The sequence below is a fragment of the Theropithecus gelada genome, chromosome 8 (assembly GCF_003255815.1).
Source record: "Theropithecus gelada isolate Dixy chromosome 8, Tgel_1.0, whole genome shotgun sequence".
NCBI classification, from domain to species: domain Eukaryota; kingdom Metazoa; phylum Chordata; class Mammalia; order Primates; family Cercopithecidae; genus Theropithecus; species Theropithecus gelada.
In genome coordinates, this window is record NC_037676.1 from 77,508,110 (window position 1) to 77,532,338 (window position 24,229).

Consider the following 24,229-nt stretch of genomic DNA (forward strand, 5'->3'; position numbering starts at 1 on the left):
TCTCAATCTGTTAGTGAGCTTGTTCCTCTGGAGCATAAAATTCACACACAGTCTCCCTACCTACACCATTTAGGTAGGAGAGGAGGGCCAGAGTGGGCTGAAATTGGATATTTCCTTTCCCCAAGTAGGTTAGCCTTTATAAAACCACAATAATTTAGACCTTGGTTAAATAGATTATCCTGAGGACCGGCCTTTGGAGAAGAGCAGCATGCTCTGCTGCATTTCAAAATGGTTCCTGTTCCCTTCTCTCTTCTGGAAGCACAAGAGGATTTTTCTCTGTTGTTTACTTTGAGAACCAGCTTGTACTCCTGAGGGTCGGCTCACAAAAGTGGGGGCGTCCCCCTATGGCTAAGTCCCCCCTGGAGTTTTTAACTCTCAGACTCGTCTGCTCTGAGCCTCCAGCAAGTCATTGATTACAGTTCAGGTTTTCCTATCCGAGCACGGGTTCCCTCAGAGGTTTTTGCTGGATGGTTAGTGCTCTGGTGAATGTATTTGCCTGTTTGTCTCTCCAATGTTGAGGGCAGCAGTTTGACCTGTAACCTCATTTCTTTGATGGATCTAAGAGGAGTTGGTTTTTCAATTCATTCAGCTCTTTACTTGATCTTAGGATAAAATGATGACTTCCAAGCTCACTACCTGAAGGACCAGAAACTGGAAATACCTCTGCTTATGCCGGCGACTTCACTGGATCTGTCTGTCCTACTCTGGGGACATGAAATAAGTTGCAGTTTTTCCAATGTTTTTGCTGTCATATGTGGTAGGCCGGAGTGAGAAAATGCCAAGAAAACTAGCTATGAAAAGAAAAAGAAAGAATAGGGCCTAGTAGGGGAATGATGGTGAATTAGGGTCAGGGTTTGATGAATTAACAAAATGGGATGTGGTAAGAGAGACTTTGAAGTTATTGGACACAAAGAGTGTCACTGATAGATCAAGGCCCAGACAAAAAATTAATTTAACACAGCTTTCTCTCAGAGATGGCAAAAGCTTAAATATCTCATTATTCTTAGGCAGAGATTACTGTTTATGATTAGAGAGAAAAGGAACCAGAGGTTCAGAGAGATTAAGTGATTTACTCAAAGTTATAATGGCCAATTAGTGTAAGAAGACTGTGATGTACCAGATATACCGGTAACTGTTAGAATTCCATTTTTAATGTTTCACCACCCCACAGGGACATTATAAGGCGCTTCCTTCAACAGAAGATCTGTACCTTACACCCACTATTACCTTTTCTTCCCTTTTCTTTTTTTTCTTTTAGAAGTGTAGTTAGTTTGGCAGGTTGTTTTTAACAAAATTAACTCTGTCAGAAATATATTTTTAAGAAAGCCATTAGGCCATCACATGCATAGTGCTTCAGTTTAGACCTTCATTCTACCAAACCATTTATTTTGAATAGCAAAGGACTTTTGAACTGAGCACTATTTTATCTTGATTATATTAGACATGAAATGAATATACATTTACATGAGGAAAGTAGGAAATGGCATTTTACTTCAAAATTATCATGGTATAAAATGAACTATATATAAATAATGGAGAAAACTACATTCTAATACTAAAGAAGTAGCTGAAACCACAGCACTTATTCAGTAAAATTGCTTTTGCACTACAATGATGACATTGTGCAGGCACATGATGCAATAAATTAAATAATGCATCAACTGAGTACTATTAAATCACATTTAAATATACTATCCTTGATAGCTAGAGTGAAGTTCAGAGTATACACCAGGGAAATCAAGTTGTTTTGAACTTAGTTATATTGTCCTTAAATAAATTATACTTTGCTAGTGCATTAGCTTTTGAACAAAATTTTTCTCTAGACAAAAAAAATTCTAATATAAACCTCCGATATAAGATAAGATTACTAAAATTTGCTCTTATCACAATGAGAAATGTAATCATTCTTTAGGTCAGAAATAGGATCTTGGTAGTACTCAATTAATAAAGGTGTCATTGTTCTGGAGTAAAAAGGGCATTAGATATTATTAAGAGAAGTGGATTACAGAACAATCTCAGCAGTAAATAATTGCATGATTTTGTGCTAGTCTTTTAACTTTGCCAGATATCAATTTCCCACTGGAAAATGAGAGAGTTACATACACTAACTCTAAGATTTCTGATTCTATTATAAAATATTGTGGGGAGAGAGCTTACTGTGTGCTAAACAATTTATAAAAGTTTTAATTTGTATTCACAATAATCTGTAAGGGAGGTATTATTTTCTCCTAGAAATGAAGGGCCAGGTAGTTATGAAAGGTTAAATAATGTGCCCGCAGTCAGATAGCTAGTTAGAGGTAGAATTAGGATTTGAATCTGCCTCTATGTCTCAAAACCCCATATTACTCCCTTACTGTATGAGACCTGTAAGCGTTGACTAATACTACCTACTGCTCATCTTTGAGTTGACATCTAATAGACATTTTTAAAAGAAGAAGAAACAGATACAATAATTTATCTTATCTTTTCTAAAGAAACAACAACAAACTCCCACAACACACAACCGAAGGGAATCATCACCATTGGGCTGCCAAATGCATCTACAGACAAAGGCATCCTAAAATAAAACAATGATGCTGCTTTCGAAGATGCCAAAACTGCAGGTCAGAATATGACTACTTATGCCATTGGCACACTTAGCTAAGTCCTTGTGTAATGGGCCATGTCCAGTTATTTTCAGACTCTGTGTGATGTCTGCAGATATTTGTTTTGTCGTGGTAGCAATGATGAAGGAAAAGGGGAATTGAATTGGAGCAAAACAGTGACTTGTCCAAGGTCGCAGCTTTTATAGAAGAGTGAAGGGGTTCAGAAATAGATATCTTTGACCCCAAATTGTGGACTCTTTCCAATTAATAAAGGGAGGAACTGAGGGAAAACAGAGTTTTGTAGGCAGACAACCTAATTAATACTTCAGCACAATTAACACATAAACAGCTATATTAGGAGTTTTTCCTGAGTAACAACAGGAACAAAAATAGAATAAAATAAAATTCAGAATTATATCCATCCTGTCACTGAGCTCCTTCTAAGTAGTATCAAATAAAATAATTTTACTTAGGAAACATCCTAAACAGAATACAAGTTCTTCAAAAAATAACTAGTGTATGACCTTAAAAATTCATTTTGATAAAAAAGAAAGAAATATCTAAAAGCCCATTGTACTGTCAGTATATTGTTGGCAGATATTTTTAAATCCAAACCCTAGAACTGAATGTTCGAACTACTTGAGGAAAATGCCCAGGAGCTATTGGTCTGGGCCTGGACCACTGCTCAGGCCTCTACACTGGCAGAGTAGTCAGTGGTGAAATTGTCAGCACAGTTGAAGGCATTTACGGGAAATCCAGGATTGGAGGTGAAGGGAAATGAATGGGAGGAAATGAAATGGCTGTATTATTCAAATGTGCTACAGACAAATCTTTAGCTCTGGAAAAATGCACTCTGTGTTCCAGGTAAATGTGTTAGGCTAACTGATTCCAGGTGTTCTCAATGATAATTGATTTATTCAGCAAACTTTTTTTTAAGTAACTACTATGTGAAAAACAATGCTATAAAATAGATTGTATGAGCAGCCTTCATTTATTTCTGGAATTGTTTCCAATTACAAAATCATCAATCTTTATTTTATTTTCATACATTTACTGAATCAGCATTTTTTTCTAGTACAATTATTTGTTAAGAAACTGTAAGATTGGCTGGGTACAGTGACTCACGCCTGTATTCCCAGCACTTTGGGAGGCTGAGGCAGGTGGATCACCTGACATCAGGAGTTTGAGGCCAACCTGATGAACATGGCGAAACACCATCTCTACTAAAAATACAAAAATTAGCCGGGCGTCGTGGCGGGCACCTGTAGTCCCAGATAGTCGGGAGGCTGAGACATGAGAATAGCTTGAACCTGGAAAGCAGAGGTTGCAGTGAGCCGACATCGCGCCATTGCTCTCCATCCTGGGCAACAGAGCAAGACTCTGTCTCGAAAAAACATAAAGAAAAACCAAAACAAAGCAAAAAAGAAACTGGAAGGTTAATATGCAGTCTTTCTGTGTATAACCTACACTTTATCTGGTAGGTTTCTATTTCCCCTTTCCTCAATAACTTGAAATAAATTTACTCAGGTATTAGTTATGGAAAATTCTTAAGTCTAAAATGCTTTTCAACTGTTTCTACAGAGAATTTTCCAGACTTTGCTTAGAGACTTGTAAGGCAAAGCTTATTACAAGTACTAGCAGATAATTTTATTTCAATCCATTGTTTCCTGAAGTAGAAAATCTCACAATCTAAAAAAAAATTAAACCACAGAACACAGGATTACTTTTTGTCCTCAGTTATTTGTGACTATAGGAAAATATTTGAAGCAACCAAATCGAATGAATGTAAAATTAAAAAAAAAAAACTAAAGATATTTCATTGTTATTACTTGCCTGTTGCTTAAGCATATTGTACCAAAAGAAAATTACTCCAGCAGAGGGCATTTATGCTTTAAAACTTCAGTTTCATTTCAGTGTCTTGGAAGTAGAACATAGTGTAGTAACTTCATAATTGTGATGTAGTATAAATGAATATCAGTTCCTCAACTTCATATTTTAAATTATGGATATAAAAGTAGATTGAGTAAACTTAACTCACATCAATATTCAAATAGGCAGAACATTAATGTCATATCTTGTGTTTGGTCTCTAAGCAATTGGACTTTCTTTCTATGATCCTACCTACTTATTAGCAGCAACAAAAGTCAATTTCTCTTAAATTTTACACTGACCTGGTTGTTAAAATAATCCTAGGAAGAGCTCATCATCCTGGGTGAAATGATCAACCACTCAGCCTATAGACATGCACTGGAAGGCGGCCAAAATTGGTCCCTCTATGGACCCAAACTAGAAGCTGGGCCAGGATTTATTCTCTCCTCTTCCCATGTCCCTTACCTTATCTAGCACATACAACTTCAGGAAAAAGCAGGGGAAATACCCTCTTACTGGCCTCATTTGTGGTTCTTGCCATTCCTAATGTCAGGAATTCAGGTAGAATTTTCTTTCTATTTTGTCATACCCTCTTAGCTACCTTGGAATTGGCCCAACTGTCACAGACAAAGGATGCATCTTCTCCATCCTATGGGATGACTCTTAGAGTTATGTTCTTCTGGATTCTCTGCTGGTATGCTAAATTGATGAAGGGAGAAAACGGAGCCATGGGAAATCCCTCACTAGGCTGCAGTCTTGCTGGAGAATTCTACTTTGTATATCAAAAGTTGAACATAATTTCATTCCTTCTGTGGCACACTCTGTAACTCTCCTCCAGCTCTACCCACCTCTACCAGGTAGATGGACAAATGCCTGTGGCTTGCTAGGGTAAAATATACCTCAAAAAAATAAATAAATAAATAAAAGACAGAGAGAGAGAGAGAGAGAGAGGGACAGAGACAGAGAAATAGCCATCAGTGTTTTTCAAAATATTACATTACAAGTAAATACATGGAAATCTAATGCATTCCATTAGTGTTAGAGAGTTTGTATATGGAACCTTTGAACTATTTCACTCTTCACATGATATTTGCACCTTTAAGGCCAAATTATTTTTCTACTTTTATTCTTTTTTGTTTTCTCTTTACTCTACCATTCCTTTTTTTATTCAGTGTAATGTCACTATTTTTAGCAACATTTTCCACAGGTTTATTGATCCTGCCTTGGAAATATTAGTTTATCTTTATCACTCAGCTATGTGTAGCAAATGTGAGCTTGAGTATTCTGTTCCTCATTGTTACAGTCTGCTTGACTTGTGCAAACTAGACTTAAAGTGAAGATAGAAAGGTGTGTGATAGAAAGGTGTGTGATAGAAATATGGATCCTGTTTGACTTACACAAACTTCCTTAGCATGATATATAAGAGCTCTTCACTCTGTGTGGGTGCCTCACCCATTCTGCCACCCACCCCTTGCTTTCATTAATAGAGGCTTCAGCTTTTGAAAATACTTTAGTAATTCCTGTCGCACCATTTCACCATTTCCTACTTCTAAAAATGTATTCACAGTTTTTTTTTTTTTTTTTTTTTAAATTTATTTATTATTATTATACTGTAAGGATGAGTTTGTGTCCTTTGTAGGGACATGGATGCAGCTGGAATCCATCATTCTTAGCAAACTATCACAAGAACAGAAAACCAAACACCGCATGTTCTCACTCATAGGTGGGAACTGAACAATGAGATCACTTGGACTCGGGAAGGGGAACATCACACACCGGGTGTATTCACAGTTTTTAAGAACACTTAAATCTTTTGTCTGCCAACCCAAAATCAAATCTCAAGACCTAGCCCAAATTCAGTGTCTTCATATACTATGTAAGCCAGGCTTACATTCCCTTAAGCCTACCTGCAGCATTTTAAAACTGCAATAAGGACAAACACATATATAGTACTACATTGAACAAGGCATTGAACTTGGCTCCTGACATATATTAACTCCTCTAATCCATACAACAATCACAAGAGATAAGCGGTCACATTTTCCAGAACATACAAATGAGGATATTGAGGCACAGTTAATTTACATAAACTACCCACAGTTATATGACTAGTCCAACATTATTTTTGCAAGATTTTATAACCAGGACGTATCTTAAATTTGAAGAAAATGGTGAATCTCATGTAATCTCATGCAAAATTCAGTTAAGATGTGTAAATGTAGATTTTTCTAGGGAGAAGATCTCTATCTTTACATCAGATTATTAAAATATTCTGTGTTCCATAAAAAGATTACAAGCTATACTAGAAAGTATTAAGTACTGTTCTCTGGTTATGTAAAAGTATACTTTTTTCAAATTCTTTACACTGTGCATTAGGAACCCAGTGAATATTTTTGATTTGACATGGCATCTATCTTAACTGAGGAGAAGCACTGGGAGTGGTAAAAAGAGATGGCAAATAAATTAACCAAGTAGAAATAAATGAAATCATAGTTCATTCATTGATCATTCCTGCTAAATTGTAATAATAAATACAGAAATGTATAAGCATATGACAGTATTTATCTCAATGTAATAATAACATTGTATTTCTCAAAGGACACACCACACAAAAATATGTATTGTTACATCAAGATCAATATTTTAAGCTAGTAAATCATAACAATAGATTTGTTGTAACCTCAATCATCCTTTACCTTGTCATAATTAAAGGTTTTTTTCTACAATTCCCGTAGAATACATATGATAATGAATATGTATTTGTTTTGAATTATAAAATGCATTTAAGTCTCTCCTGTAGAATTACTTGACCTTTTCTTCTGAGACTTATTTGTCCCTCTGTTGGTGTGCCTGCAATATAATTTAGGCACGTGAGGTCACCAGAGCTCTAATGATGCCACGTGCACACACACGTGCACACGTTCACACATACATCTCTAATGTCTAATGTCCAACTTATTTTAAAAGGCACATTTTATAACATCTTCTCTGGAATTCACTTGTTTATATACACATCAAAATGTGAACTCAAAAACCATACTTTTAACAAAATCACTTTAATTCTTTTCAAGTTGCTTCCATCGTTCATAAATATTCAAACTTAGCATTCTATGTTGACATGATTTTCTTCAATAAAGTAGATGAGAATAACATCATTTATTTTAGAAACTGTTGAACCTGATAACTTGACTGATGAAGAATGTCTAGAAATATGAAATGAATCATTTAAAACAACTGAGGCCCAGGTGTGACATCTTTGGAGGACAAGATTACAGTCCTGAGATGGCAATGAGAGTGGTTAATGTTTACAATTCATGATATTGCAGGCTTGTCATGAAAATAAATTGCTTGTAGGCCTCTGCCATTTTCTATTCCTGTCTCATCATGATAATAAGGTATCAGGTTTTTAACAGTCAATATATTGTGCAATGCAATTTCATATAAAGATGTGTAGAGTTCCAAAACATTCACTACCTATGTTTACTTGTAGATTCTACTTACACCCATATTTCTGTAGGTACTGCTTGCTGTGTCTAGTAATAAATAAAAATTAAACTATGATTCTGAAATGTGGATGGCTCATTGGAAATCAGGTAGTAACTTTCAATCTCACTTTCATCTCTAAGAGGTGAAATTTTTTTTTCTAAATTCAGGAGTGTCCAGAAGTTCATCCTATAACCACAAGAAATTTGTATAGTAGGGTGGGAAAAAGCAGTGTATTATCATACCATATTTTCGAAGGAACATGAATGTTTCTACTTGGTTAGGTCACTTTCTGTCTCATTATCACTTCCTAAAGCATTCCCATGCACAAAGCCCTAGGGTTACTAGGACCTGGTCCTAATATGTAAAAGAATTTTCCAGTCAGCCTGAGTCAGGTTGTTTCTCATAAGTGCTGAAATTACCATTTTATTAAGAGAACTCAGTTTGAATAGAGCACACTAGTATTTCTTAAGCAAGAATAAGAAGCTGTGGTGAAAAATTTTAAGAACTATTATAAAAATAAAAAAAAAAAGATGAATTTACCTTTCAGTATATTCCGGGACTAGAGCACTGTCAAAAACTGAGTAAAAATCCAAAAAATTATAAACATTTTAAAAGCTCTTTGGAATCACAGGAATAAATAAATGCCAGAGAAGTTTGTAAGAGCTAAGTATTCTGTACATTCTCTTTTATAAAACTTTTCATCTAATGATTTAGTTAATTCTGTCCTGTATTATATTATTAACTTTTTGACAATAGAAATCCTATCTGTACTGCTTGGCTACAGCTCCAGCCCCTGACACTACGTTCAACACATGATGAGTACTGAAGTGTTTGCTAAATGAATGAATATGTATTCTTAAAGTCCAGTATATAAAACTGAGTGAGACTACAAGAATGTTAATAGGCTGTAAAAGTAAATATGATGTCAGTATTATGGTTTCAAATGTTGAGGTAACCAGAGAAGAAAATAGGATAGTATTCTGACAGTTTGAAAATATGAATACAATATAATATTAAAAAGTAGAAAAATTAGCCGGGAGTGGTGGCGGGTGCCTATAGACCCAGCTACTCCAGAGGCTGAGGCAGGAGAATGGCGTGAACCCAGGAGGCAGAGCTTGCAGTGAGCCGAGATCAGGCCACTGCACTCCAGCCTAGGCGACAGAGCAAGACTTAGTCTCAAAAAAAAAAAAAAAAAAGTAGAAAAATCTCAATGTGCCATTTGAGATCCCTACATTATAGTTCCAATATCTTCCCATCCTTAACTGTTATAAAAACTCTTTAAACCTTGCTGCTCTATTCTTACTCCAAATTTCTTTTATTACCACTGAATCTTGGTTCATTATGTCAAAAAAATAAAAATGTTTTTTTCTCTTACAGTGAACACTCAACATGACACAGAACACTTCCGGTCACCAATGTGTCTGGGGAGATACCCACAGTGTACACTCTCAGTTCGCATAATTCAATTCACTTCTGACACTCTCTACCAGATGCTAGTGTTAGAACATTATAAAAGAATGTGATCATTTAAGATTAATGGTTATGAAAACTGCTATAGAAAAGATAGCATGTAATCTAGACCTTGAAGATTTGATGGCATTAGGTAGGTATACATTTAGAAGAGAGAAACAATTGCAGACAAAAATGATTGCAAGACATCAGTAAATCCATATAATATGTCCATCCCAACTAATATCTTTATTCATTGTAGGCATTGATAACAGGACTCTAATGTTCTATGATGTATGTTTGCCTTATTTTGTTGTTGATGTTATCAGTTATTACAACTGATACCACCGAAATACAAAAGATTATTCAAAGCTACTATGAACACCTTTAAATGCACAAACTAGATAACCTTGATGAGATGGATAAATTTCTGGAAATATACAACCCTCCTGGATTAAATCAAGAAGAAATAGAAACTCTGAATAGACCGATAACAAATAGCAAGATTGAAGCAGCAATAAAAATATTGCCAAAAAAAAAAAAAAATTCCAAGACCAGATAGATGCACAGCTGAGTTCTATAACACATTTAAAGAATTGGCACCAATCCTACTAAAACTATTCCAAAAGATAAAGAGGTAATCCTTCCTAAATCATTCCATGAAGCCAGTATCACCCTAATACCAAAACCAGGAAAGGACATAATAAAAAAAGAAAATTACAGACCAATATTATTGATGAACATAGATGCAAAAATCCTCAACAAAATACTAGCTAACTGAATCAAAGCATATCAAAAAAAAAAAAAATACATCATGATCAAGTGGGTTTCATACCAGGGAAGCAGGCATGGTTTAACATATGCAAGTCAATAAATGTGAAATACCACATAAACAGAATTAAAAACAAAAATCATATGATCACTCTATAGATGCAGAAAAAGCATTTGACAAAATCCAGCATCACCTTATCATAAAAAATCTCTCAGCAAAATTGACATAGAAGGGATATACCTCAAGATAATAAAAGCCATCTATGACAAACCCACAACCAACACTGTAGTGAATGGAAAAATGTTGAAAGCATTCCCCCTTGAGAACAAGACAAGGATGATTACTTTCACCACTTCTATTTAGAATAGTACTGGAAGTCTTAGCCAGAGATATCAGACAAGAAAATAAATAAAGGGCATCCAAATTGGAAAACAGGAAGTCAAAATGTTGCTGTTCACCAACGATATGATCAATATACCTAGAAAACCCTAAAGACTCACTCAAAAAGCTCTTAGATCTGATAAATGAATTCAGTAAAGTTTCAGGACACAAAATTAATCTGCACAAATCAGTAGCACTGCTATGCACCAACAGCAACCAAGCTGAGAATCAAGTCAACAACTCAATCCCTTTTACAAATGAAAAACCTTATACTTAACCAAGGAGGTGAAAGATCTCTAACAGGAAAACTACAAACACTGCTGAAAGAAATCATAGATGACACAAACAAATGGAAACACATCCCATGCTCATGGATTGGTAGAATCAATATTGTGAAAATGATCATACTGCCAAAAGCAATCTATAGCTTCAAAGCAATTCCCATTAAAATACCATCATCATTCTTCATGAACTAGAAAAAAAAATCCAAAAATTCATATGGAACAAAAAAAGAGCTTGCATAGTCAAAGAAGTACTAAGTGAAGAGAAAAATTCTGAAGGCATTATATTACCCAAATTCAAACCATACTACAAGTCTGTAGTTACCAAAACAGTGTGGTACTGATATAAAAATAGGCACATAGGCCAATGTAACAGAATGGAGAACCCAGAAATAAAGCCAAATATTTACAACCAACTGATCTTTGACAAAGCATACGAAAACATAAAATGGGGAAAGGACACACTTTTCTACAAATAATTGCCGCATGTAGAAGAAAAAAACTGTGTCTTCATCTCACCTTATACTAAAATCAACTCAAGATGAATCAAGGACTTTAAGACCTGAAATCATAAAAATTCTAGAAGATAGCATCAGAAAAACTCTTCTAGAGATTGGCTTAGGCAAAAAAAAATTCATGACCAAAAACCTAAAAGCAAATGCAATAAAAGCAAAAATAAATAAATAGGACCTAATTAAACTAAAATTGTCTTGACAGCAAAAGAAACAATCAGCTTAGCCGGGCGAGGTGGGCGGGCGCCTGTAGTCCCAGCTACTTGGGAGGCTGAGGCAGGAGAATGGCGTAAACCCGGGAGGTGGAGCTTGCAGTGAGCTGAGATCCGGCCACTGCACTCCAGCCTGGGCGACAGAGCGAGACTCCGTCTCAAAAAAAAAAAAAAAAACAAACCAACAAAGCTAAGAACCCTCACAGAGTCCATTTCATCCCCTTGCCACCTCCACTGGAACAGGTGCTGGTATCCATGACTGAGATACCCATAGATGGTTCACATCACAAGACTCTGTTCAGACATCTCCTAGTACCAGCCTGGAACCTGGTAGACTTGCTGGGTGGCTAGATCCAGAAGAGAGATAACAATAACTACAACACAGCTTTCAGGAAGCCACATCCATAGGAAAAGGGGGAGAGTACTGCATTAAGGGAAAACCCCATGGGACAAAAGAATCTGAACAACAGCCTTTAGCCCTAGACCTTCCCTCCAACAGAGCCTACCCAAATGAGAAAGAACCAGAAACCAACTCTGATAATATGACGAAGCAAGGTTCTTTAGTACGTCCAAAAGATCAAAGTAACTTCACCAGCAATGCACCCAAACCAAGAAGAAAACCCTGATTTGCCTGAAAATTAATTAAGAAGGTTAGTTATTAAGCTAACCAGGGAGGCATTGGAGAAAGGAAAAGCCCAACTAAGGAAATACTGTGTGTGTGTGTGTGTGTGTGTATATATATATACAAAAAGTAAAAGAAAGGAGGAGCATGTTGGCTCTTGCCTGTAATCCCATCATTGTGGGAGGCCAAAGCAGGCAGATGACCTGAGGTTGGGAGTTCGAGACCAGCCTGGCCAACATGGTGAAACTCCATCTCTACTAAAAATACAAAAATTAGCCAGCCATGGTGGCATACATCTAATTCCAACTACTCGGGAGGCTGAGGCATAAGAATCACTTGAACCTAGGAGTCAGAGGTTGCAGTGAGCCAAGATCACACCACTGCACTCCAGCCTGGGTAACAGAGTGAGACTCTGTCTCAAAAAAAAAAAAAAAAAAAGTGAAGAGAGATATATTCAAAGACATAGATAGCATTAAAAAAAGTCAAAACTTTGGGAAACAATGGACACACTTATAGAAATGCAAAATGCTCTGGAAAGTCTTAGCAATAGAACGGAAGAAGTGGAAGAAAAAAATTCAGAGCTTGAAGGCAAGGTCTTCAAACTATCCCAATCCGACAAAGATAAAGAAAAAAGAATAAGAAAATATGAACAAAACCTCCAAGAAATCTGAAATTATGTCAAACAACCAAACCTAAGAATAATCAGTGTTCTTGAGGAAGAAGAGAAATTTTAAAGTTTGGAAAACATACTTGGGGAAATTATCGAGGAAAACTTCCCTAGCCTTGCTAGTGACCTAGGCATCCAAATACAAGAAGCAGAAAGAACACCTAAGAAATTCATCGCCAAAAGATCATTGCCTAGGCACATTGTCATCAGGTTATCTGAAGTTAGGACAAAGGAAAGACTCTTAACATCTGTGAGACAAAAGCACCAAGTAATCTATAAAGGAAAATTTATCAGATTAATAGCAGATTTTTCAACAGAAACCCTATAAGCTAGAAGGGATTGGAGCCCTATATTCAACCTCCCCAAACAAAATAATTATCAGGCAAGGATTTTGTATTAGTGAAACTAAGCTTTATATATGAAAGAAAGATATAGTCTCTTTCAGACAAAATAATGTTTAGAGAATTCAATACTACCAAGGCACCACTACAAGAACTGCTAAAAGGGGCTTTAAATCTTGAATTTTTTTTTTAATACCTTAAGTTCTCGGATACATGTTCACAACATGCAGGTTTGTTATATATGTATACATGTGCCATGTTGGTGTGCTGCACCCATTAACTCGTCATTTGCATTAGATATATCTCCTAATGCTATCCCTCCCCCCTCCCCTCACCCCACGGCAGGCTCCGGTGTGTGATGTTCCCCACCCTTTGTCCAAGTGTTCTCATTGTTCAATTCCCACCTGTGAGTGAGAAAATGCAGTGTTTGGTTTTCTGTTCTTGAGATAGTTTGGTCAGAATGATGGTTTCCAGTTTCATCCATGTCCCTACAAGTGACATGAACTCATCCTTTTTTATGGCTGCATAGTATTGCAAGGTGTATATGTGCCACATTTTCTTAATCCAGTCTATCATTGATGGACATTTGGGTTGCTTGCAAGTCTTTGCTATTGTGAATAGTGCCACAGTAAACATATGTGTGCATGTGTGTTTATAGCAGCATGATTTATAATCCTTTGGATATATACCCAGTAATGGGATGGCTGGGTCAAATGGTATTTCTAGTTCTAGATCCTTGAGGAACCACCACACTGTCTTCCACAATGGTTGAACTAGTTTACAGACCCACCAACAGTGTAAAAGTGTTCCTATTTCTCCACATCCTCTCCAGCACCTGTTGTTTCCTGACTTTTTAATGATCACCATTTTAACTGGTGTGAGATGGTGTCTCACGGTGGTTTTGATTTGCAATTCTCTGATGGTGAGTGATGATGAGCATTTTTTCATGTGTCTGTTGGCTGCACAAATGTCTTCTTTTGAGAAGTGTCTGTTCATATCCCTCGCCCACTTTTTGATGGAGTTGTTTGTTTTTTTCTTGTAAGTTTGTTTGAGTTCTTTGTAGATTCTGGATATTAGCCCTTTGTTAGATGGGTAGATTGTAAAAATTTTCTCCCATTCTGTAGGTTGCCTGTTCACTCTGATGGTAGTTTCTTTTGCTGTGCAGAAGCTCTTTAGTTTAATTAGATTTCATTTGTCAGTTTTGGCTTTTGTTGCCACTGCTTTTGGTGTTTTAGACATGAAATCCTTGCCCATTCCTATGTCCTGAATGATATTGCCTAGGTTTTCTTCTAGAGTTTTTATGGTTTTAGGCCTAACATTTAAGTCTTCAATCCATCTTGAATTATTTTTTGTGTAATGTGTAAGGAAAGGATCCAGTTTTAGCTTTCTATATAGAGCTAGCTAGTTTTCCCAGCACATTTATTAAATAGGGAGTCCTTTCCCCATTTCTTGTTTTTGTCAGGTTTGTCAAAGATCAGATGGTTGTAGATGTGTGCTATCATTGCTGAGGGCTCCGTTCTGTTCCATTGGTCTATATCTCTGTTTTCTTACCAGTACCATGCTGTTTTGGTTACTGTAGCCTTGGAGTATAGTTTGAAGTCAGGTAGTGAGATGCCTCCAGCTTTGTTCTTTTGGCCTAGGATTGTCTTGGCAATGCAGGCTCTTTTTTGGTTCCATATGAACTTTAAAGTAGTTTTTTTCCAATTTTGTGAAGAAAGTCATAGTAGCTTGATGAGGATGGCACAGAATCTATAAATTACTGGAGGCAGTATGGCCGTTTTCATGATATTGATTCTTCCTATCCATGAGTATGGAATGTTTGTATCCATTTGTTTGTATCCTCTTTTATTTCATTGAGTATTGGTTTGCAGTTCTCCTTGAAGAGGTCCTTCACATCCCTTGTAAGTTGGATTCCTAGGTATTTTATTCTCTTTGAAGCAATTGTGAATAGGAGTTCACTCATGATTTGGCTCTCTGTTTGTCTATTATTGGTGTATAGGAGTGCTTGTGATTTTTGCACATTGATTTTGTATCCTGAGACTTTGCTGAAGTTTCTTATCAGCTTAAGGAGATTTTGAGCTGAGATGATGTGGTTTTCTAAATATACAATCATGTCTTCTGCAAACAGAGTCAATTTGACTTCCTCATTTCCTAATTGAATACCCTTTATTTCTTTCTCCTTCCTGATTGTCCTGGCCAGAACTTCCAACACTATGTTGAATAGGAGTGGTGAGAGAGGGTATCCTTGTCTTGTGCCAGTTTTCAAAGGGAATGCTGCCAGTTTTTGCCCATATTGTATGATATTGGCTGTGGATTTGTCATAAATAGCTTTTATTATTTTGACATACGTACCGGCAATACCTAGTTTATTGAGAGTTTTTAGCATGAAGGTCTGCTGAATTTTGTCAAAGGCCTTTTCTACATCTATTGAGATAATCATGTGATTTTTGTCTTTTGTTCTGTTTATATGATGGATTACGTTTATTAATTTGCATATGTTGAACCAGCCTTGCATCCCAGGGATGAAGCCCACTTGATCATGGTGGATAAGCTTTTCGATGTGCTGCTGGATTCGGTTTACCTGTATTTTATTGAGGATTTTTGCATTAATGTTCATCAGGGATATTGGTCTAAAATTCTCTTTTTTTGTTGTGTCTCCACCAGGCTTTGGTATCAGGATGATGCTGGCCTTGTGAAATGAGTTAGGGAGTATTCCATCTTTTTCTATAGATTGGAATAGTTTCAGAAGGAATGGTACCAGCTCCTCTTTGTACCTCTGGTAGAATTGGGCTGTGAATTTGTCTGGTCCTGGACTCTTTTTGGTTGGTAGGCTATTAATTATTGCCTCAAATTCAGAGCCTGTTATTGGTCTATTGAGGGATTCAACTTCTTCCTGATTTAGTCTTGGAAGGGTGTATGTGTACAGGAGTTTATCCATTTCTTCTAGATTTTCTAGTTTATTAGCATACAGGTGTTTATAGTATTCTCTGATGGTAGTTTGTATTTCTGTGAGATTGGTGGTTATATCCCCTTTATCATTTGTTATTGCATCCATTTGATTCTTCTCTCTTTTCTTCTTTATTAGTCTTGTTAGTGGTCTATCAATTTTGTTGATCTTTTCAAAAAACCAGCTCCTGGATTCATTGATTTTTTGAAGGGCTTTTTATGTCTCTATCTCCTTCAGTTCTGCTCTGATCTCATTATTTCTTGCCTTCTGCTAGCTTTTGAATGTGTTTGCTCTTGCTTCTTTAGTTCTTTTAATTGTGATGTTAGGGTGTCAATTTTAGAACTTTCCTGCTGTCTCTTGTGGGCATTCAGTGCAATAAATTTCCCTCTACACATTACTTTAAATGTGTCCCAGAGACTCTGGTATGCTGTGTCTTTGTTCTCATTGGTTTCAAAGAACATCTTTATTTCTGCCTTCATTTCGTTATGTACCCAGTAGTCATTTAGGAGCAGGTTGTTCAGTTTCCATGTAGTTGAGTGGTTTTGAGTGAGTTTCTTAATCCTGAGTTCTAGTTTGATTGCACTGTGGTCTGAGAGACAGTTTGTTATTATTTCTGTTCTTTTACATTTGTGAGGAGTGCTTTACTTCCAACTATGTGGTCAATTTTGGAATAAGTGTGATGTGGTGCTTAGAAGAATGTATATTCTGTTGATTTGGGGAGGAGAGTTCTGTAGATGTCTATTAGGTCCACTTGGTGCAGACATGAGTTCAATTCCTGGATATCCTTTTAAACTTTCTGTCTCATTGATCTGTCTAATGTTGACAGTGGGGTGTTAAAGTCTCCCATTATTATTGTGTGGGTGTCTAAGTCTCTAAGTCTCTTTGTAGGTCTCTAAGGACTTGCTTTATGAATCTGGGTGCCCCTGTATTAGGTGCATATATATTTAGGATAGTTAGCTCTTCTTGTTGAATTGATCCCTTTACCATTATGTAATGGCCTTCTTTGTCTCTTTTGATCTTTGTTGGTTTAGAGTCTGTCTTATCAGAGACTAGGATTGCAACACCTGCTTTTTTTGTTTTCCATTTGCATGGTAGATCTTCTTCCATTACTTTATTTTGAGCCTATGTGTGTCTCTGCACGTGAGATGGGTCTTATGAATACAGCACACTGATGGGTCTTGACTCTTTATCCAATTTGACAGTCTGTGTCTTTTAATGGAGCATTTAGCCCATTTATATTTAAGGTTAATATTGTTATGTGTGAATTTTATCCTGTCTTTATGATGTGAGCTGGTTATTTTGCTCATTAGTTGATGCAGTTTCTTCCTAGCATCAATGGTCTTTACAATTTGGCATGTTTTTGCAGTGACTGGTACCGGTTGTTCCTTTCCATGTTTAGTGCTTCCTTAGAAAGCTCTTGAAAGGTAGGCCTGGTGGTGACAAATTCTCTCAGCGTTTGCTTGTCTGTAAAGGATTTTATTTCTCCTTCACTTATGAAGCTTAGTTTGGCTGGATATGAAATTCAGGGTTGAAAATTGTTTTCTTTGAGAATGTTGAATATTGGCCCCCACTCTCTACTGGCTTGTAGAGTTTGTGCCAAGAGATCCTCTGTTAGTCTGATGGGTTTCACTTTGTGGGTAACCCGACCTTTCTCTCTGACTGCCCTTAACATTTTTTCCTTCATTTCAACTTTGGTGAAACTGACAGTTATGTGTATTGGGTTGCTCCTCTCGAGGTGCATCTTTGTGGCATTCTCTGTATTTCCTGAATTTGAATATTGGCCTTCCTTACTAGATTGGGGAAGTTCTCCTTGATAATATCCTTAAGAGTGTTTTCCAGTTTGGTTCCATTCTCCCTATCACTTTCAGGTACAGCAATCAGACGTAAATTTTGTCTTTTCACATAATTCCATATTTCTTGGAGGCTTTCTTCATTTCTCTTTACTCTTTTTTCTCTAAACTTCTCTTCTCACTTCATTTCATTCATTTGATCTTCAATCACTGATACCCTTTCTTCCACTTGATCAAATCGGCTACAGAAGCTTGTGCATGCATCACGTAGTTCTTGTGCCATGGTTTTCAGCTCCATCAGGTCATGTAAGTTCTTCTCTATGCTGTTTATTCTAGTTAGCCATTCCTTTAATCTTTTTTCAAGGTTTTTAGCTTCTTTGTGATGGAGTCAAACATCCTCCTTTAGCTCGGAGATGTTTGTTATTACCAACTTTCTGAAGCCTATTTCTGTCAACTTGTCAACGTCATTCTCCATCCAGTTTTTTTCCATTGCTGGTGAGGAGCTGCATTCCTTTGGAGGAGAAGAGGCACTCTGATTTTTAGAATTTTCAACTTTTCTCTCTGGTTTCTCCCCATCTTTGTGGTTTTATCTACCTTTGGTCTTTGATGATGGTGACATACAGATGGGATTTTGGTGTGGATGTACTTTCTGTTTGTTAGTTTTCCTTCTGACAGTCAGGATCCTCAGTTGCTGGTTGTTGGAGTTTGCTGGAGGTCCACTCCAGACCCTGTTTGCCTGGGTATCACCAGCAGAGGCTGCAGAACAGCAAATATTGCAGAACAGCAAATGTTGTTGCCTAATCCTTCCTCTGGAAGCTTTGTCTCAGAGGGTCAACTGGCTGTATGAGGTGTCAGTCGGCCCCTACTGGGAAGTGTTTCCAAGTAGGGCTACTTGGGGGTCAGGGATCCACTTGAGGAGGCAGTCTGTTCATTCTCAGATCTCAAACTCTGTGCTGGGAGAATCACTACACTCTTCAAAACTGTCAGACAGGGACATTTAAGTCTTCAGAAGATTTTGCTGCCTTTTGTTCAGCTATGCCTTGCCCCCAGAGATGGAGTCTACAGGGGCAGGCACACCTCCTTGAGCTGTGGTGGGCTCCACCTAGTTCGAGCTTCCTGGCCACTTTGTTTGCCTACTCAAGCCTCAGCCATGGTGGATGCCCCTTTCCCAGCCTCACTGCTGCCTTACAGTTCAATCTCAGACTGCTGTGCTAGCAGTGAGCAAGGCTCTGTGGGCGCAGGACCCTCCAAGCCAAGCACGTGATATAATCTTCTGGTATGCCATTTGCTAGAACCATTGGAAAAGCATAGTATTAGGGTGAGAGTGTCCTGATTTTCCAGGTACTGTCTGTCACAGCTTCCCTTGGCTAGGAAAGGGAATTCCCCGACCCCTTGTGCTTCCTGGGTGAGGCAATGCCCTGCCCTGCTTTGAGTCATGCTCCATGGGCTGCACCCACTGTCCAACAAGCCCTGGTGAGATGAACTCGGTACCTCAGCTGGAAATGCAGAAGTCACCCATCTTCTGCATCTCACACGCTGGGATCTGTAGACTGGAGCTGTTCCTATTCAGCCATTTTGGAACCGCCTCCCAAACAAATCTTGACACACATCAAAACAGAATCTCTTTAAAGCATAAATCTCACAAGACCTATAAAACAAAAGTACAATTTAAAAAACAAAAACAATAAACAAAAACCAAGGTATACAGTCAACAAATAACACAAATAAATGGAATGGTACCTCACATCACACTACTAACAGTGAATGTAAATGGCCTAAATACTCCACTTAAAAGGTACAGGATTGAAGAATGGGTAAGAATTCACCAATTTGAAGGCACCAATTCACCTGCTGCCTTCAAAAGAATCACTTAATACATAAAGACTCTCACCAAATTAAGGTAAAGGGGTGGAAGAAGACATTTCAGGCAAATGGAGAGCAAGAGCAAGCAGGAGTAGCTACTATATCAGAAAAAACAAACTTTAAAGCAACAGAAATTTAAAAAGAAAAAGAGGGACATCATATAATGGTAAAAGGCCTTGTCTAACAGGAAAATATCACAATGCTAAACATATATGCACCTAACACTAGAGCTCACAAATTTATAAAACAATTATAATAGACCTAAGAAATGAGATAGACAGCAACACAACAATAGTGGGGGACTTCAGTACCCCACTGACAGCACTAGTCAGGTCATCAAGGCAGAAAGTCAACAAAGAAATGATGGATTTAAACTGTACCCTGGAACAAATGGACTTAACAGTTATATACAGAAAATTCCACCCAACAACCACAGAATATACATTCTATTTAACAGCACATGGAACTTTCTCCAAGATAGATCATATGATAGGCCACAAAATGAGCCTCAAGTAATTTCAGAAAATTGAAATTATACCAAGCACTCTCTCAGACCACAGTGGAATAAACTGGAAATCAACTCCCAAGGGAACCTTCAAAACCATGCATATACATGGAAATTAAAAAAACTTCTTCTGAATGATCATTGGGTCAAAAATGAAATCAAGATGAAAACTTAAAAATTCTTCGAAAGGAACAAAAATAGTGACACAACCTGTCAAAACCTCTGGTGTGAGAAGACATTTTAAATGATCCATTTTCAAGACATAATCAATCTAAGTACTGGCAGTCAGCGTGCAGATGTAACAAACTGCATGGCTCATGCACCTAGAAGCTCACAATAAGCAAACAGAATGTAGAGGAGGAGTCAGTCCATAAAAGGAAAGAAAGTTTTGTTATTGCAGAATCAAAACTTAAGTGGGGATGGGGACTGGAGTATAACCTTATAAGGGGAATAATGAAACTTAGGTAATGTTTGAGAAAATTGTAACCCTATAATACTCAACCAACGGGGAACTCAGAGAGGAACTTGTGTAGCTAGGAGACAAATTACCTGCTATAACTGCGCTGGGTGTGCCTGCCTACCAGACACTCGATCTTGGAAGACTGCCATTAAAAGTCTCACTTCCACTGTTCTTCACGTCTCTGAGTCTATTCTTTGGGTTTGGATGGGTGAATTTGTGTTTCTCACAAACCTGGGGGCCTTTCTGGGATCTCTACACCTGCATGGAGTGGGACTTCCGCTGAGGGAGGTGATGTGTCCCACCCGATTTAGGTGGCCCACTCTGTCCAGGTGTCCCAGCTCCCGACAGAGGCCATAGACAAACTGGAGACTGTTATTCAGGAGGCAATAGAGGCAATATAGGAAGAAAAGCAGGCACTGCAGCAACCAGGCAACCTTGTGCATGAACCAAGGTGGGAAAAGTAAACTATAAGTACTTCCTTGGTGGTTGGACATTTTCAGATGTCGAGTGTGTGTGATTGAGATGTATCCTAGATACGAAGCAAGTGCAGAGTCCCAATCTGCGGTTTCATTCTCCCTTGAGGGAAATGGCCAAAGACAGACGAAGAGATTCCTCTAGTAGCTGGAAACCTCCAGTAGCGAGGGTTGAGTGTATGGGAAAAAACTCACACACAGAGACTGACCAGAAATGAGAAACAGAAATTCTAGGCCTAGAGGACAAAGGAAAGAGGGAAGCAAAGACACTCCCTCTAACATTCCCCCTGATAGTTCTTTGGGGAGAATGCTGCAGGTTTAGAGAGACAACCCTTGAACCAGGGACAAGACAAAGGAAAAGATGATAAACTATTGCTGTTTTATCTGGCCCAAAGACCCCATTCGTAAGCCTTCAGTCTTTTGGCCTACGTTTGGTTCAGATGAGGATTTGGTGTGCCAAGCTTTAATTCTCTATGTGAATGATAAAACCCCATCCTCATAAGAAGAGATATGTTATGCTCTCTGCTGGATCAAGGAATTTTCCCCACCATGTTCCCTCTCAAAGAGGAAGAAGAAAAAGAGCCTAGTAAAAAGCCCTTTCCCAGTGAAAAGCCGTGGGGTCCCTCTGTACATGTCACCAAATAGGGGACAGGAAGACCAAGAATCAAGAGACAGCAGGAGGGCTAGAGGAAGAAAGACCTGGGCACCATGGGGGAGCCAAACTAGCTGTTCCTTTAAATCCTTATCCAAATTTAAGAAAATAATTCCAACGGTGTAAGAGGGATACTGAGAGCTTCGCTATGAATAGCCACAATAAAAAAATCAAAAATAATAGATGTTGGCGGCCATGTGGTAAAAACGAAACACTTCTGCACTGCTGGTGGGAATGTGAACTTGTACAACCACTATGGAAAACAGTGTGGAGATTCTTTAAAGAACTAAAAGTAGAACTACCATTTGATCCAGCAATCCCACTACTGGATACCTACACAGAGAAAAGAAATCATTATATGAAAAAGATCCTGCACATGAATGTTTATAACAGCACAATTTGCAATTGCAAAAACATGGCACCAGCCCAAATGCCCATCAATCAATGAGTGGATAAAAAATTGTGGTGTATATATACCACATATTATATAATGGGGTGTGTATATATATTATATAAATATATTATATATAAATATATAAAAATAATATATAATACATAACATATAGTATATAATATATTATATTATATATAATAGATATATAATATATAATAGAAATATTATATCTTTCTATATATAAAATATAAAAAAATAATGTATTGTATATATAATAATATATAGTATATTACATATACTATATATTATATTATATATAATAGATATATATTTGTCTATGGCCTCTGTCGGGAGCTGGGACACCGGGACAGAGTGGGCCACCTAAATTGGGTGGGACATGTCGCCTCCCTCACGGGAAGTCCCATTCCATGCAGGTGCAGAGATCCCAGAAAGGCCCCCAGGTTTATGAGAAACACACATTCACCCATCCAAACCCAAAATACATATATATTATATATTATATATTATATATTATATATGATTTCTGAGATGTTCCAAAATCTCAGAAATCACCACTAAGGAACTTATCTGTGTAACCAAAAAACACTTGTCCCCCAAAAATATATATTGATTATATATTATATATAATATATTATAAGATATATATTATATGATATTATTATAATATTCTTTTCAAACATGACTTTTTTATATATCTATATATAATAGAACACTATTATATATGTATATAATAGAACACTACTCAGCAATAAATAGGAATAAATTAATGTCAGTTGCAGCTACCTGGATGAGATTGGAGACTACTATTCTAAGTGAAGTAACCCAAGAATGGAAAACCAAATATCAAATGTTCTCACTCATAACTGAGAGCTAAGCTATGAGTATGGAAAGGCATAAGAATGACACAATGGACTTTGGGGACTCAGGGGGAAAGGGTGAGAAAGGGGTGAGGGATAAAAGACTACAAATAGGGTGCAGTGTATACTGCTTGGGTGATGGGTGCACCAAAATCTCACAAATCACCACTAAAGAACTTACTCATGTAAGCAAACACTACCTGTTCCCCAATAACCTATGGAATTAATATATATACACACACACAGAACCATATATCTATGGAATTAATATATATATGGAACCATATATATATGAACCATATATATGAACTATATATACTAAAGTTTATATATAAAAAGTATATATATAGTTCCATAAATATATATAGTTCCATACATATGTGTATATATATAGTTTATATATATAAACTATAGTATATATATGGAACCAGTTTATATATATATAACTATATATATGTATGGAACCAGTTTATATATATAACTATATATATATATGGAACCAGTTTGTATATATAACTATATATATATGGAACCAGTTTGTATATATAACTATATATATATTGGAAACAGTTTTTATATATAACTATATATATATGGAACCAGTTTATATATATAACTATATATATATAAAACCAAATCTAAAAGCCCCGCAACCAACAAGTGGATTAAAAAAAATGTGATATATATAGACCATGGAATACTACTCAGCCATAAAAAAGAACAAAATAATGGCATTTGCAGCAACCTGGATGGAGCTGGAGGCCGCTATTCTAAGTGAGTAATTCAGGAATGGAAAACCAAATATTGTATGTTCTCACTTATAGGTGACAGCTAAGCTATGAGGATGCAAAACATAAGAATGAGATAATGGACCCTGGGGACTTGAAGGAAAGGGTGGGAGGAGAATAAGGAATGAAAGACTATACATTGGGTACAGTATACACTGCTCAAGTGAGAGATGGTCCAAAATCTCAGAAATCACCACTAAGGAACTTATCTGTGTAACCAAAAACCACGTGTCTCCCAAAAATGATTGAAATAAAAAATAAATTTTAAAAATATATATGATATATGTGAATAAATTGCACAG